Source organism: Pseudophryne corroboree, chromosome 2 (genome assembly GCF_028390025.1).
Source record: "Pseudophryne corroboree isolate aPseCor3 chromosome 2, aPseCor3.hap2, whole genome shotgun sequence".
Taxonomy (NCBI): Eukaryota; Metazoa; Chordata; class Amphibia; order Anura; family Myobatrachidae; genus Pseudophryne; species Pseudophryne corroboree.
This window is the reverse complement of record NC_086445.1, coordinates 757,686,003-757,702,531: the sequence shown is the minus strand read 5'-3', so window position 1 is coordinate 757,702,531 and position 16,529 is coordinate 757,686,003. Positions and strand designations below refer to the sequence as shown.

General features: G+C 47.1%; 1 long non-coding RNA gene across 2 annotated transcripts in view; it reads right to left on the bottom strand.

Moving 5' to 3' along the window:
* Positions 1–16,529, bottom strand: part of LOC135051187 (uncharacterized) — an 87,140-nt gene that overhangs the window by 34,986 nt on the left and 35,625 nt on the right. For both annotated transcript variants that reach the window (XR_010242104.1, XR_010242103.1), the window contains exon 2: positions 2,937–3,027. This is a non-coding gene — a long non-coding RNA (uncharacterized LOC135051187). The remainder of the gene's footprint in view (positions 1–2,936; positions 3,028–16,529) is intronic.

The following is a 16,529-nucleotide window of genomic DNA, read 5'->3' as shown; positions in this document are numbered from 1 at the left end:
CGAGCTAACCAGGGACCTAATCAATACCACACGGTATTAACCAGGTGACTCCTGTAAGACTCACCATTTAGGTCATAACATTGTAAACTATCAAAATATCACTGGTGCACTGTTCTAATCGCTCACAATGTATATACTATGTGTTCCCTCCACATCTGTTCCTCTCACCGCGAGGCTGCAATTACCTGCAACCTTTTTCCACCCATTTAAATTTCTGACACCAGTTATCTCTAGTTATGAATCTGATGTCACGTTCCACATGTACCTTACACACTAAGCTCTGTGTGTGTCACCTTCTTCCTCTTTATATACATTTATATGTTTACATATATATCTTTATATATACATAATTTTTCAGTTTATTTGTTTATTCCCTTTTAGTACTGGTTCTCAGCTTGTTTTATCTGTTATATACCTTAAAAAAAACCAGTGCATAGCTTTCACCATTTCCTTTCTGCTTTTTTACATGGTCCTGTTGTCATGGATTCCGATGCAATGTGAATCTTGGTCTCCAAGGACTCCTTAAAGATGGCCACCATTCTCCTGTATTCCCTATGGAGCTTGTCATCAACAACATGGCCGCCGCAGTATCTAATACTAAGGGACATATAGAGCATGGAGACCTGGACCAGAACTGATATCAACTAAGAGACTGCAGGCACCTGCGCAATGAACGGCTGGTGCCGCCGGCGCATGCGCACTAATGTAACCGGAAGTGGGGCGGAAATACCCGGAGTCACGTGACGCGTCCCCTCCGTCACCGGAAGTGTGGCGGAAGTGCCGCAAATCAACACAAATACACAGTTCTGGACGTTCCTAACGCTACTACAGTCCTGAAACCACTCGTTTTCCACATATATACTATTATATTACCCTCTATAGCCTTAGGCTATGTCCCAAATAAGTGTCTTTGATGTTCTGTGTAGTATATATTTTAATTACATCACATGACTAATTATGACATCACCAACCCTGAGCCTGTCCATCAGGGGTATAAATAGGCATAGTATCTCATTCTGTCCTCACCCTTTGAAGAAGTCAGCTGTGACGAAACGCGTTGGGCTCCCTGTGGTGACTCCCTTGCCTATTTTAAAAGATAAGTTAGAAGTCCTTACTTTTTACTAAGACCTTTTATGCTCATAAGATTTTATCAGTGTTTTCATGTTTTGATCCGCTTTTATGTGATATTAAAGCTTGTTTGTATTATTATATAGTTTTTGGCTTTTAAATCTATCTTTTTACCTATTGCCTTTTAAACAACACCAGTCGCCGGTACCCTTATTCCCCCACTTTTAGATTTTTCCCAGCAGTACTGTACCAGCATTGCGCTCTTAAGGGTTGGCGGACACCTTCTAACAAGGTTGCGTGTGTTTTTTAGCAATTTTATTATTTCATTTTTTACTGAGAACCCACCTCGCAAGTGGCGCTGTGTCATTTCCTTTCTACATATATATATATATATATATATATATATATTTCTATAGGAACACACACACCATGTATGTTTTTCCTTTTTTTAAGTGGGGCACCAAACTGCAACTTGACTCCAGGCAGTCGTGTATTTAGAATGTTTTCTCCCCCAAGCCCAAAAATGTTTTGCTCCCCCCCCCAACTATTGCCATTAGGAAAGTGAACAATTTGTTTGCCAAAAAAAGGGGCATGTCTCGATAAAAGGGGAATTGCTTTGCAGCAAGGGGCGTGGCATTGCAGGTAAAGACTGCCTTATAAAGCAGTTTTGCAACCTGCATGCCCAGACATTGGCCACCACAAGAAAAAGGTAACCCTGATTCATGCCCCTTACATTATTAATTTTTTCCCCTTATAGTAATGCCCCTTACACATTATGCCACACACCGTTATGCCCATTACACAATATGCCACAGACCGTAATGCCCCTAACACATTATGCCACACACCGTAATGCCTGTGACACATTATGCCCCACAGAAGTGCTCCCAATTACTTTTAAATTACCTGCTGGTTGCCAGGGGTTTCACGCTCTTGTTCCATGCTGGTTGGCAGGGGTTTTCATGCTCTGGGTGTCATGCTCTTTGCCAGGGGTTTCATGCACTGAGGGTCATGCTCATTGCCACGGGGTGATGCTCATTGCCAGAGGTTTCATACACTGGGTGTCATGCTCATTGCCAGGGGGTAATACTCATTGCCAGTGATTTTATGTGCTGGTTATCATGCTCATTGCCAGGGGGTAATGCTTGTTGCCAGGGGTTTCATGCACTAGGTGTTATTCTCATTGCCAAGGGGTTTTCATGCTTGTTGCCTAGGGTATAAGGGTTCCACTGCTGCCAGTGCTACCCAGCGCTATGCACTCCTGGGTCCCAGCACTTCCCTGCTCTGTCAGACGCTATAGGTCAAGTATGACTTCAAGCAGCTGTCTCCTTTATGGCAGTGGGAGGGACATTTAGCAGATTGACATGTGGAAGGCTAGTTCGCATGTCAGTCTGCACTGAATCAGCAGCTGTGCCCCCGCAGCCCTATGCCTCCAAGCCTCCGCAGTGGCTGGGGTGGCTGTAGTTACACCACTGCTACTGGGATGAACTTACACCCCTGTTTTCAACCCCTACTTAGTATGTTACCTAAAAGCAAGCATGAAAGACAATGCTCTTTCAGTCAAATTTACTCCATATATTAAATTCATAATATACTGTTAATTTCAAATAATAAATGGAAGCATGCAGATTGACTGACACTGACGCCTAAAAGGTGCACTCGCTGTACATATTGGTTGCTTTCCATGACCACTTGCTAAACCAGGTAGTGAATTTCTTAGAGTACTGTAGTTTTAAGTATTACAAAATACCAAAGTATAAGACTAAAATAGCAACAAATGTTTAATAAATACAGTAGTAGCATGTTATCAACAAGATTAATTTATATAATTGAATATGAAAATTTGTTCAATAAACATGACAACTTACTTTTCTGCTTTCCCAAGTTGTACAAGGCAGACAAGAGCCACAGCTGTCACCAGTATTACCAATTTGGGTGTCATCTTAGGCTTCCGAAAATCTGTTCAATAACATACATTTACATGTAGACATGAAAAAATTATTTTGTCATATATATTAATTTGTGTACTTTTTATTTTATGTTCAAATATAGAAAATATGAATGGAGACCAATACTTACTTATACTGTTGAGATTGCCTACATACACCATGTAACATACTTTTTTTCAGCAGATTTTTGATATACAAAGCATTTAACTACACAATACCCCATTCCCCACCATCAAATTATTGGGCTAATGTCAGTGGTGATGGTTAACATGGAGAGCTAGACACATTATTTAATTCAAATTTAGCAAAAGAATGTTTATGTCACAGAGGTGGGGGCTACATGTACTGTAAATAGGGAACTGGAAACAACTGGTACACAGAAAATAGTGAAGCTTCAGGAAAAGTAATGTTTACATCAGCCAAGCATAACCTGTAGAAATTGACTTCACTGGGGAAATTGTCCCTCTGGGAAAAGGATTCCCAACACCACTTAGACCACCATCCTGAAGGGAGGATTATTATTTGTTACAGTTCACCATGTGACCAGTAGTGGGGAAGGAAGTACTCATAGGAAATCTTTCATCAGGGTTGGTCCCGGCAGTGACATACCTGTGACAGACAGCCAATCAGATCTGCTGTCACACTGCACATGGAAAGGTGCAAAGCTCTGAGTATCAGATATGATAATCTCACAATACTCATCTTTTTCTCACGCTGTCATTGTGTTGGGCTACCCAGATGGACAGCGACATGCAGCATCATTGTTTCCCAACAAGTAAATATATTTTTCACATTCTTAATTTTGATATATAATAAAAAGATTTATTTTGCTTTTAGTATCTGAGCTACCATGTCAAAGTTTCATAGATCACTGTATAAGAAGTGTATGCTGCAATCTACTTGTATACTTTGCTTATATATCATTATACAGTACTCAGGGATGCAGCAGATTTGGGGCATGGAGATGAGTACTCAATGCAGGTCTCCACACACAAAACTATGGTATAGTTTTTAAAATAAAAATAATGGGAGGCTCTAAAAATTGCCTGTATCCCATAAATGACAGCAGCTCTTTCTCTCTTTCTCTGTCATTCGGTTTTCCTGGACCCTCTACCAGCAGACCTGTTTCTATTGTATTCTGTCTGTGACAGATAACAGAACAAGGATGCATATTTAAAACATTTTTAGGTTAAATCACAGGTTACCAAACATGGTCCTCAAGGCATCTTTAATGGTCCAGGTTTTAACAATAACCTAGCTTTTGCACGGGTGACTTGGGGGGTAATTCTGACCTGATCGCTGCTGTGCGTTTTCGCACAGTGTGCGATCATATCTGAACTGTGAATGCGTATGCACCGCAATGCGCCGGGATAAAAAGCGATTGCACGGGCGATCGAAAGCTAATTGAAAGGAAGTGGCCATTTGTGGGTGGCAACTGACCATTTTACAGGAGTGTCCAGAGAAACGCAGGAGGGACCAGGTGTTTGGAGGGAGGGTGTCTGACGTCGGCTCCGTCCCAGAACACCAGGAAACCATCACATCAGCTAAGTAAGTCCTGGGCAGTGCAGAGACTGCACAAACTGATATTTGTGCAGCTCTGCTACAAATGCGATTGCACATCTGCTCCCCCTGCAGGTGGCGACTACCTGATCTCAGTGATGCAAAAAACGCACCCTAGCAATCAAGTCTGAATTACCCCCTTAGTTACTGTAGTTCCTCAATCAATTCGATTTAACCATCTGTGCTCAGTCATGGATACCCTTAAAACCTGGGCTGGCAGGATTCCTTGAGGACCATGGCCTAATTCAGACTGGATCACTGCTGAGGCAGCGATTACAGACTGAAGCCCTGTGCGTGTACACACCGGGAGGCCCAGTGAGATGCTAAAATCATCTCAGGGCTGCGATCACCTCTGCCTGATTGACAGGCAGACAGAGTCAGGGGGCGGGAGGGGATGTGCCAATGGCGTTAGAACACCAAGTTGCGGTCTGGACAACATAGGTGTATCGGGACCATTGAGGGGGCAGGTCGCGGCAGCTGCATGACATCACACGCAGCCACTGCGACCTGGGACATGGTGGGTAGCCTCCTGCCAGTGCAGCTAGGCTGCGCAGGATGAGAGCTACTGGGTAGGTGCAAAAGCATCACCACTGTGCAATGCTTTTGCACCCATGCGGGGTGGCAGGGCCTTACATGCGGGGTGGCAGGCTCGGAATGGGCCACCGGGAAGCCGGTGAAACCACCGGTAGGCCCCACTGATTTTTGCCCACGACCTCTTTTGTATGAGGGCGGGGCCTACTGTAATAATGTGGTGCCCGGGTAGCAGCGCCGTGGTGCAAGGAGATGCCTGATTGTAGTTAGATGCTGCTGTCAGTGGCCACAGGAGGGAAGGAGGCCTCACACACCAGCAGAGTCATCTGAGGAGCAGGAAAGGCGCACACTGCGCTCTCCTCCCCGGCCTCGACACAGAAGCAGCAGCAGAGCCCGGGTGGTGGTGATGATTAGATCCCACGCAGAGTCAGACTGAGGGGCAGGAGAGGCACATGCTGCGCTCTCCTCCCTGGCCCATAGACAGGGAAGCAGCAGCGGGAGCAGCAGCAGATCTCGGGCAGTGGTGGTGAGTAACTTACACTCTATTTGCATATGTGGAATTGGCATTGGGGGGGCATTATCATATGTGTAACTGGCACTGGGGGTCAAATGTGTAACTGGCACTGGGGGCATATGTGTAACTGCACTGGGGGGGCATATGTGTAACTGGCACTGGGGGCATATGTGTAACTGGCACTGGGGGCATATGTGTAACTGGCACTGGGGGGCATATGTGTATCCTGCACTGTGGGGGTATATGTGTAACTAGCACTGTGGTGGCATTATCATATGTGTAACTGGCACAGGGGGGCATTATCATATGTGTAACTGGCATTGGGCGGCATTATCATATGTGTAACTGGCACTGGGGGAGCATATGTGTAACTGACACTGTGGGGCAGTGGTGTAACTGGCACTGGGGGTGGCATATGTGTATCCTGCACTGTGAGAGCATATGTGTAACTGGCACTGTGGGGACATCTGTGTAACTGGCACTGTGGGGCATATGTGTAACCTACACTGTGGGGGCATATGTGTAACTGGCACTGGGGGGATATGTGTATCCTGAACTGTGAGGGCATATGTGTACTTGGCACAGGGGGGCATACGTGTAACTGGTACTGGGGGGCATAGGTGTAACTGGCACTGGGGGTCATATGTGTAACTGGCACTGTAGGGGCATATGTGTAACTGGCACAGGGGGTGACATATGGGTATCCTAAACTGTGAGGGCATATCTGTAAAAGGCACTGGGGGGTATATGTGTAACTGGGGGGGCATATGTGTATCCTGCATTGTAGGGGCATATGTGTTATTGGCACTGGGGGGCATATGTGTAACTGGCAATGGGAGGGCATATATTTAACTGGCACTGTGGGGGCATATGTGTAAATGGCACTGTGGGGGTGTATGTGTATATGGCACTGCATTACTGGGGGTGTATGTGTATCTGGCACTGCTGGGTGTATATGCTTATCTGCCACTACTGGGGTCCTTATTTGTATCTGTCACTATACTGGGGTCTTTATGTGTATCTACTGTTTTCTCCTGGTATAACCCAAGCACATATACTACTGCTCTCTCCTGGTGTAACCCATGCATATATACTACTGCTCTCTCCCGGTGTAACCCTGGCACATATACTACTGCTCTTTCCTGGTGTGCAGACATATGTGCAGGAGCTCCTGAGCTACAGAACCTAACAGTGCAGCAGAGTAAGAGTGCCCGCCCCCTGCAGGATTCCTGGGCCAGAGTTGCTGCTCTTAGCAGGAGGAGAGTGGAAGTTTCAGCAGGTGGAAGGCCCGGGCCCGGGGCTGCTGCCATCGGGTCCCAGAGGTATGAAGAAGGGGCAGGCATCCCTCACGCCACCCCCTTACCCAGCTGTAGGGGTTAGGGGACAGGAAGGGATGGTGTATTCAGCCAGCCAGCCATGGATTACAAGGAGTACCAGCAGTGTTGCCGGAGCCCCTGTGCAGCAGATTGTGTACCCCTAATCCTGAGGAAGGCACCTCTGCCAGGAAGATTATTGGTGGGGACGGTACAGTCGCGCAGCGGCTGAGCCTCCAGGCAAGAAAGGGGTTAATGTCAATGTAACAGAGGGGATCTCAGATGCAGAGGACTCAGACTGTGGTGATGATGATGTTTCAGAGGAAGATTACTGGGTCAATTTAGGCCTAAAGGAATTAATGGCAGAAGCTGCTAAACTTAAATCCCGGTATTATGCTTGCAAGAGAAAATGAAATACAATTGCCAATTTGGAGCGGGTCAGGATCCAGGGTGAAATGGATGAAATACAAGCAACCATGAGTAATATAAAGGCCAGAATAACATCTCTAAAGGAATCTGAAGGAAAGAAAAAAAAGGCAAAAGTTTCTATATCAGCAGGGAAGGAGTTAACTGCAGTGGATAGAATTCAGGTTACACCCTCATCATAGGAGTTGATTCACCTGGAGAAGGAAGAGGGTGTGGAGATGGAGGAATCTCCAGCTATTGATAAGCTCCAGAGTGTGCCTGTCCAGGAAAAGGCTGTGGATTTCTGGAAACAGCATCATCGGCTGCTATGGAGATGGAAGCAGAGGCGAGGGGAGCAGACGGCGGCTCGGGAATCCCTGGTGGAGGAACAAGCAAGGTAAGATCTGTGCAGGTGCTGTCAGGAGGGGATTCCCGGGGGTTACCCGTGGCTTCCAAGGTGCCGGGCAAAGGTAGCAGTAATGAAAATGCTGTAATAGGTGACAGGCCGGTGAGGACCGGAGGGCAGGGCCCGGAATTGGGTCTATGCAGGGCGCAGGGTGGCATGGAGGATGAGCCTGTTAACATTTTGCTTGAATCTGATGCAGGGACTAGTGTTATTGTGCAGGCTGTGTCCAAATAAGTGCAGGGAGGTGTGGGATTGGCAGTGAGGAAAACTGTAATAACTGATGGTTTGGCTCAAGGTCTGCCAGCTCTAAATCCAGAGACTTTGGATGATGGTGAGAAAGTAGTTGCAGAGTCAATGTTTGGGAACATTCCAGCTCCTGCCAGGGTGAAGGAAGCATTGTCGTCAATCAGTGCAGAAGTAAAGAATAAGAAGTCTAAAGACATTCCAGAAGGAAAGGATAAAAATGTGGGGGGTGGGGTGGGGAGGGGGATGCTAAGTGAAAATGTTGATTTAGCTCCACTTGTTTCTTTTTCAGTGACAGAGGGTGGAGGAAGTGCGGGCAAGCCTAACCCTGAAGATATGTCTTATGCACAGAAGGCGGCAGATATGGGGAAAAATTCTGGAAATAAGGATACAAGATTTGGTGGTGGTAGTGGTGGCCAGAGAGTGAGACGGAACCTAGTACAGTTTAGGTGGGTGGGTGATGGTGACCCTCCACCTAAGACTGATTTTCTTAGGTAAATTTTTTCTCTTGGGGTTACTTACAGAGATCTATATGCCTGTATTTACCCTATAAAATCTGTTGAGTATGTAAGTGGTCTGTAAACAAGGACAAGAATGATTACTGTAAGTATGAGTCGGATTTGATGGAGAAGCAAAATGACATAAAATAAGAATTTACTTACCGATAATTCTATTTCTCGGAGTCCGTAGTGGATGCTGGGGTTCCTGAAAGGACCATGGGGAATAGCGGCTCCGCAGGAGACAGGGCACAAAAAAGTAAAGCTTTACTAGGTCAGGTGGTGTGCACTGGCTCCTCCCCCTATGACCCTCCTCCAGACTCCAGTTAGGTACTGTGCCCGGACGAGCATACACAATAAGGGAGGCATTTTGAATCCCGGGTAAGACTCATACCAGCCACACCAATCACACCGTACAACTTGTGATCTAAACCCAGTTAACAGTATGACAACAGAAAGGGCCTCTTAAAGATGGCTCCTTAACAATAACCCGAATTAGTTAACAATAACTATGTACAAGTATTGCAGATAATCCGCACTTGGGATGGGCGCCCAGCATCCACTACGGACTCCGAGAAATAGAATTATCGGTAAGTAAATTCTTATTTTCTCTATCGTCCTAAGTGGATGCTGGGGTTCCTGAAAGGACCATGGGGATTATACCAAAGCTCCCAAACGGGCGGGAGAGTGCGGATGACTCTGCAGCACCGAATGAGAGAACTCCAGGTCCTCCTTTGCCAGGGTATCAAATTTGTAAAATTTTACAAACGTGTTCTCCCCCGACCACGTAGCTGCTCGGCAGAGTTGTAATGCCGAGACCCCTCGGGCAGCCGCCCAAGATGAGCCCACCTTCCTTGTGGAGTGGGCTTTTACAGTTTTAGGCTGTGGCAGGCCTGCCACAGAATGTGCAAGTTGAATTGTGTTACAAATCCAACGAGCAATCGACTGCTTAGAAGCAGGTGCGCCCAACTTGTTGGGTGCATACAATATAAACAGCGAGTCAGATTTTCTGACTCCAGCCGTCCTTGCAATGTATATTTTTAAGGCTCTGACAACGTCCAACAACTTGGAGTCCTCCAAGTCGCTAGTGGCCGCAGGCACCACAATAGGTTGGTTCAGATGAAATGCTGATACCACTTTAGGGAGAAAATGCGGACGAGTCCGCAGTTCTGCCCTATCCGAATGGAAGATTAGATAAGGACTTTTATAAGATAAAGCCGCCAATTCAGATACTCTCCTGGCAGAGGCCAGGGCTAGTAACATAGTCACTTTCAATGTGAGATATTTCAAATCCACCTTTTTCAATGGTTCAAACCAATGGGATTTGAGGAAATCTAAAACTACATTTAGATCCCACGGTGCCACCGGAGGCACCACAGGAGGCTGTATATGCAGTACTCCCTTGACAAAAGTCTGGACCTCAGGGACAGAGGCCAATTCTTTTTGGAAGAATATTGACAGGGCCGAAATTTGAACCTTAATGGATCCCAATTTGAGACCCATAGATAATCCTGATTGCAGGAAATGTAGGAAACGACCCAGTTGGAATTCCTCCGTCGGAACCCTCCGATCCTCGCACCACGCTACATATTTTCGCCAAATGCGGTGATAATGTTTCACGGTGACTTCCTTCCGTGCCTTAATCAAGGTAGGAATGACTTCTTCTGGAATGCCTTTCCCTTTTAGGATCTGGCGTTCAACCGCCATGCCGTCAAACGCAGCCGCGGTAAGTCTTGAAAAAGACAGGGACCCTGCTGTAGCAGGTCCCTTCTCAGAGGTAGAGGCCACGGTTCGTCCGTGAGCATCTCTTGAAGTTCCGGATACCAAGTCCTTCTCGGCCAATCCGGAACCACTAGTATTGTTCTTACTCTTCTTTGCCGTATGATCTTCAATACCTTTGGTATGAGCGGCAGAGGAGGAAACACATACACTGACTGGTACACCCAAGGAGTTACCAGTGCGTCCACAGCTATTGCCTGTGGATCTCTTGACCTGGCGCAATATTTGTCCAGTTTCTTGTTGAGGCGAGACGCCATCATGTCTACAATTGGTCTTTCCCAACGGTCTATTAACATGTTGAAGACTTCTGGATGTAGACCCCACTCTCCCGGATGAAGATCGTGTCTGCTGAGGAAGTCTGCTTCCCAGTTGTCCACGCCCGGGATGAACACTGCTGACAGTGCTATCACGTGATTCTCCGCCCAGCGAAGAATCTTGGCAGCTTCTGCCATTGCACTCCTGCTTCTTGTGCCGCCCTGCCTGTTTACATGGGCGACCGCCGTGATGTTGTCCGACTGAATCAACACCGGCTTTCCTTGCAGGAGAAGTTCCGCCTGGCTTAGAGCATTGTAGATTGCTCTTAGTTCCAGAATGTTTATGTGAAGAGACTTTTCCAGACTCGTCCATACTCCCTGGAAGTTTCTTCCTTGTGTGACTGCTCCCCAGCCTCTCAGGCTGGCGTCCGTGGTCACCAGGATCCAATCCTGAATGCCGAATCTGCGGCCTTCTAATAGGTGAGCCTTCTGCAACCACCACAGAAGTGACACCCTTGTCTTTGGTGACAGGGTTATTCGCAGGTGCATCTGCAGATGCGACCCTGACCATTTGTCCAACAGATCCCTTTGGAATATTCTTGCATGGAATCTGCCGAATGGAATTGCTTCGTAAGAAGCCACCATTTTTCCCAGGACTCTTGTGCATTGATGTACTGACACTTTTCCTGGTTTTAGGAGGTTCCTGACCAGATCGGATAACTCCTTGGCTTTTTCCTCTGGAAGGAAAACCTTTTTCTGAACCGTGTCCAGAATCATTCCTAGGAACAGCAGACGAGTTGTCGGGATTAAATGGGATTTTGGAATATTCAGAATCCACCCGTGTTGTCTTAGCACCTCTTGAGATAGTGCTAAAGCTGTCTCCAGCTGTTCTCTGGACCTTGCCCTTATTAGGAGATCGTCCAAGTATGGGATAACTAATACGCCTTTTCTTCGAAGAAGAATCATCATCTCGGCCATTACCTTGGTAAAGACCCGAGGCGCCGTGGACAATCCGAACGGCAGCGTCTGAAACTGATAGTGACAGTTTTGAACAATGAACCTGAGGTACCCCTGGTGTGCGGGGTAAATCGGAACGTGTAGATACGCATCCTTGATGTCCAAGGATACCATAAAGTCCCCTTCTTCCAGGTTCGCTATCACTGCTCTGAGTGACTCCATCTTGAACTTGAACTTTTTTATGTAGAGGTTCAAGGACTTCAGATTTAGAATAGGCCTTACCGAGCCATCCGGCTTCGGTACCACAAATAGAGTGGAATAATACCCCTTTCCTTGTTGTAATAGGGGTACTTTGACTATCACCTGCTGAGCGTACAGCTTGTGAATGGCTTCCAACACCCTCTCCCTTTCGGAAGAGACGGTTGGTAAGGCAGACTTCAGGAAACGATGAGGAGGATCCGTCTCTAATTCCAACCTGTACCCCTGAGATATTATCTGCAGGATCCAGGGGTCTACCTGCGAGTGAGCCCACTGCGCGCTGTAATTTTTGAGACGGCCCCCCACTGTCCCCGAGTCCGCTTGAGAGGCCCCAGCGTCATGCTGAGGTTTTTGCAGGAGCCGGGGAGGGCTTCTGTTCCTGGGAAGGAGCTGCCTGTTGGTGTCTCTTCCCTCTTCCTCTGCCTCGTGGCAGGTACGACAAGCCCTTTGCTCTCTTATTTTTGTAGGAGCGAAAAGGCTGCGGTTGAAAGGTCGGTGCCTTTCTCTGTTGGGGAGTGACTTGAGGTAAAAAAGTGGATTTCCCGGCAGTAGCCGTGGCCACCAAGTCTGATAGACCAACTCCAAATAACTCCTCCCCTTTATACGGCAAAACCTCCATGTGACGTTTTGAATCCGCATCGCCTGTCCACTGTCGTGTCCATAAGGCTCTTCTGGCTGAAATGGACATAGCACTCACCCGAGATGCCAGTGTGCAAATATCCCTCTGTGCATCACGCATATAGATAAATGCATCCTTTATTTGTTCTAACGACAGTAAAACATTGTCCCTATCTAGGGTATCAATATTTTCAATCAGGGATTCTGACCAAACTACTCCAGCACTGCACATCCAGGCAGTTGCTATAGCTGGTCGTAGTATAACACCTGCATGTGTGTATATATTCTTTTGAATAACTTCCATCTTTCTATCTGATGGATCCTTAAGTGCGGCCGTCTCAGGAGAGGGTAACGCCACTTGTTTGGATAAGCGTGTGAGCGCCTTGTCCACCTTAGGGGGTGTTTCCCAGCGCGCCCTAACCTCTGGCGGGAAAGGGTATAATGCCAATAACTTTTTTGAAATTATCAACTTTTTATCAGGAGCAACCCACGCTTCATCACACACGTCATTTAATTCTTCTGATTCAGGAAAAACTGTTTGTAGTTTTTTCACACCATACATAATACCCTGTTTTACGGTATCTGTAGTATCAGCTAAATGTAACGTCTCCTTCATTGCCAAAATCATATAACGTGTGGCCCTACTGGAAAATACGTTTGAATTTCTACCGTCGTCACTGGAATCAGTGCCCGTGTCTGGGTCTGTGTCGACCGACTGAGGCAAAGGGCGTTTTACAGCCCCTGACGGTGTTTGAGGCGCCTGGACAGGCATTAATTGATTGTCCGGCCGCCTCATGTCCTCAACTGACTGTTTAAGGGAAGATAAACCATCACGTAATTCCACAAATAAAGGCATCCATTCTGGTGTCGACCCCCTGGGGGGTGACATCTGCATATTTGGCAATTGCTCCGCCACCACACCAATATCGTCCTCATACATGTCGACACCACGTACCGACACACACCGCAAACTCACAGGGAATGCTCTAATGAAGACAGGACCCACTAGCCCTTTTGGGGAGACAGAGGGAGAGTCTGCCAGCACACACCACAAAGCGCTATATATACAAGGGATATCCTTATATTAAGTGCTCCCTTATAGCTGCTTTAATATATATATATATAGCCATTAATGTGCCCCCCCTCTCTGTTTTACCCTGTTTCTGTAGTGCAGTGCAGGGGAGAGACCTGGGAGCCGTTCTGACCAGCGGAGCTGTGACAGAAAATGGCGCCGTGTGCTGAGGAGATAGGCCCCGCCCCTTTTTCGGCGGGTTCTTCTCCCGCTATTTTTCCAGTCAGGCAGGGGTTAAATATCTCCATATAGCCCCTATGGGCTATATGTGAGGTATTTTTAGCCTTGTATAAGGTTTATATTTGCCTCTCAGAGCGCCCCCCCCCAGCGCTCTGCACCCTCAGTGACTGCCCAGTGAAGTGTGCTGAGAGGAAAATGGCACACAGCTGCAGTGCTGTGCGCTACCTTATGAAGACTGAGGAGTCTTCAGCCGCCGGTTTCCGGACCTCTTCACGCTTCAGCATCTGCAAGGGGGTCGGCGGCGCGGCTCCGGGACCGGACTCCACGGCTGGGCCTGTGTTCGATCCCTCTGGAGCTAATGGTGTCCAGTAGCCAAGCAGCAAATCCACTCTGCATGCAGGTGAGTTTACTACTTTCCCCCTAAGTCCCACGTTGCAGTGATCCTGTTGCCAGCAGGACTCACTGTAAAGAAAAAAACCTAAACTAAACTTTCTCTAAGCAGCTCTTTAGGAGAGCCACCTAGATTGCACCCTTCTCGTTCGGGCACAAAATCTAACTGGAGTCTGGAGGAGGGTCATAGGGGGAGGAGCCAGTGCACACCACCTGACCTAGTAAAGCTTTACTTTTTTGTGCCCTGTCTCCTGCGGAGCCGCTATTCCCCATGGTCCTTTCAGGAACCCCAGCATCCACTTAGGACGATAGAGAAAAGTGACTATCCTGGTCCACAATGAATCCATACCTGTGGAAGACATCAGGTTTTGGTTAAGCAGGCAATGTGAATTTTCAATCTGACATTAGGAAAATGGACCACACAAAGGGAGTGTGTGGAGGTGCTTGGTAGGCCAGTGTACGTCTGCATCCTGGGGAGACCGGTGTGCGCCATATTCCATCTGCTGCGTACATAGGTCGAGACCGGGTGCAGATATTTCATACTGGTCAACCAAAGACATGTTTTAAGTTGGTGAGGCTGGCCACCTCAGTGGTGACTGTGGGAGTGTGAAATGTTCGATGTGTGGGGAGAGTGGACATACATCTAGAACATGTAATAAGGTGAAATGTAACCTTTGTGGGGAGATGGGACATCCCTACAGTCGTTGCCCCATGGCAAATCGTAACAACAGGGGTTGCATGAATTTTGAGGAAGGTAGTAGTTCAGAAATGAGAATTACTAGGGGGGGAGTAGTTAAAGTGAACAAAGAGAAATAAATGTAATGGGAAATTGGAAAAATAGTGTAAGAAGGAACCAAAATTCAGCCTCAGGCCCAATCCCAGCCTTAATCCCATTCCCAATCCTGGTTTCAGGTGGGAAAAAAAGGTGTGAAAACAACAAAGAGGAAAGTGGAGGAAGAGGTGATTCTTTCAAATAGGTTTGGGGTATTGACAGATGAGGAAGATGAGGAAGAAGTGGTTCTAGAAAAAGGGGAACCAAGATTTAAACCTAGAAGACAGAGAAGAAAGAACAAAGAAAGGAAAGAAGAAGTAATTAAGATGGGAGGGAAGAGAAGGAGGGAGGAGGGAGAAGGGAATGCAGACAGTGAAATAGAGGATGTTGTAGCAGAAACTTTACAGTGGGATCCAATAGGGATTGAATTGGAGCAAAGAAAAGAGGAGGGAGAGTTTGGGAAGCCACTGTTTGAGGATGAGGAGGTAGGTGCGGAGGTGGTTGCTGCTGAGGAGGAAGTGATGGTGATAAGGAAAGAGGCAGAGAGTGAATCTGAGAGTCAGATCAATCAAAATAATGAGTCTGGCCCTGGGTCACTGGATGCAAGGGAACCCCCTGACCCTAGTCCTAAAGTGGCTGGTGCGGGTGTGGATGTGGTTGTGATTGAGGAAGTGAATGGGGTGGCATGTATGGACTGTGGTGTTGGTGATGGGGGTGGTGGTGATAACTAGGGTAATGTATGTGTATAGTCCATTTCAACAATCTGGAACCATGGATACCCATCCTATTTGATGTGCCACAATGAATGTGGCTTCCGTGTTATCCGTACGTGCTCGGTATCTGGCTTTTGAGTTTTTTGACAACCAGGACGTGGACATCTTGTTCTTACAAGAGACCCGGATCAACAGATTGGCAGCCCTTCACAAAGCTAAAAGTGAGTGGAGGCGCGGGCCCTATTTTTGGTCTCTTGCTGCTTAGCCGTACGGTGGGGTGGCGGTACTTTTTACTAGTGATGTGCACCGGACATTTTTCGGGTTTTGTGTTTTGGTTATGGATTCGGTTCCGCGGCCGTGTTTTGGATTCGGACGCGTTTTGGAAAAACCTCACCGAAATTTTTTTGTCGGATTCGGGTGTGTTTTGGATTCGGGTGTTTTTTTTTCAAAAAACCCTAAAAAACAGCTTAAATCATAGAATTTGGGGGTCATTTTGATCCCATAGTATTATTAACCTCAATAACCATAATTTCCACTCATTTCCAGTCTATTCTGAACACCTCACAATATTATTTTTAGTCCTAAAATTTGCACCAAGGACGCTGGATGGCTAAGCTAAGCGACACAAGTGGCCGACACAAACACCTGGCCCATCTAGGAGTGGCACAGCAGTGTCAGGCATGATGGCACTTCAAAAAAATAGTCCCCAAACAGCACATGATGCAAAGAAAAAAAGAGGCGCACCAAGGTCGCTGTGTGACTAAGCTAAGTGGCCGACACAAACACCTGGCCCATCTAGGAGTGGCACTGCAGTGTCAGGCAGGATGGCACTTCAAAAAAATTGTCCCCAAACAGCACATGATGCAAAGAAAAAAAGAGGCGCACCAAGGTCGCTGTGTGACTAAGCTAAGCGACACAAGTGGCCGACACAAAGACCTGGCCCATCTAGGAGTGGCACTGCAGTGTCAGGCAGGATGGCACTTCAAAAAAATTGTCCCCAAACAGCACATGATGCAAAGAAAGATGAAAGAAAAAAGAGGTGCAAGATGG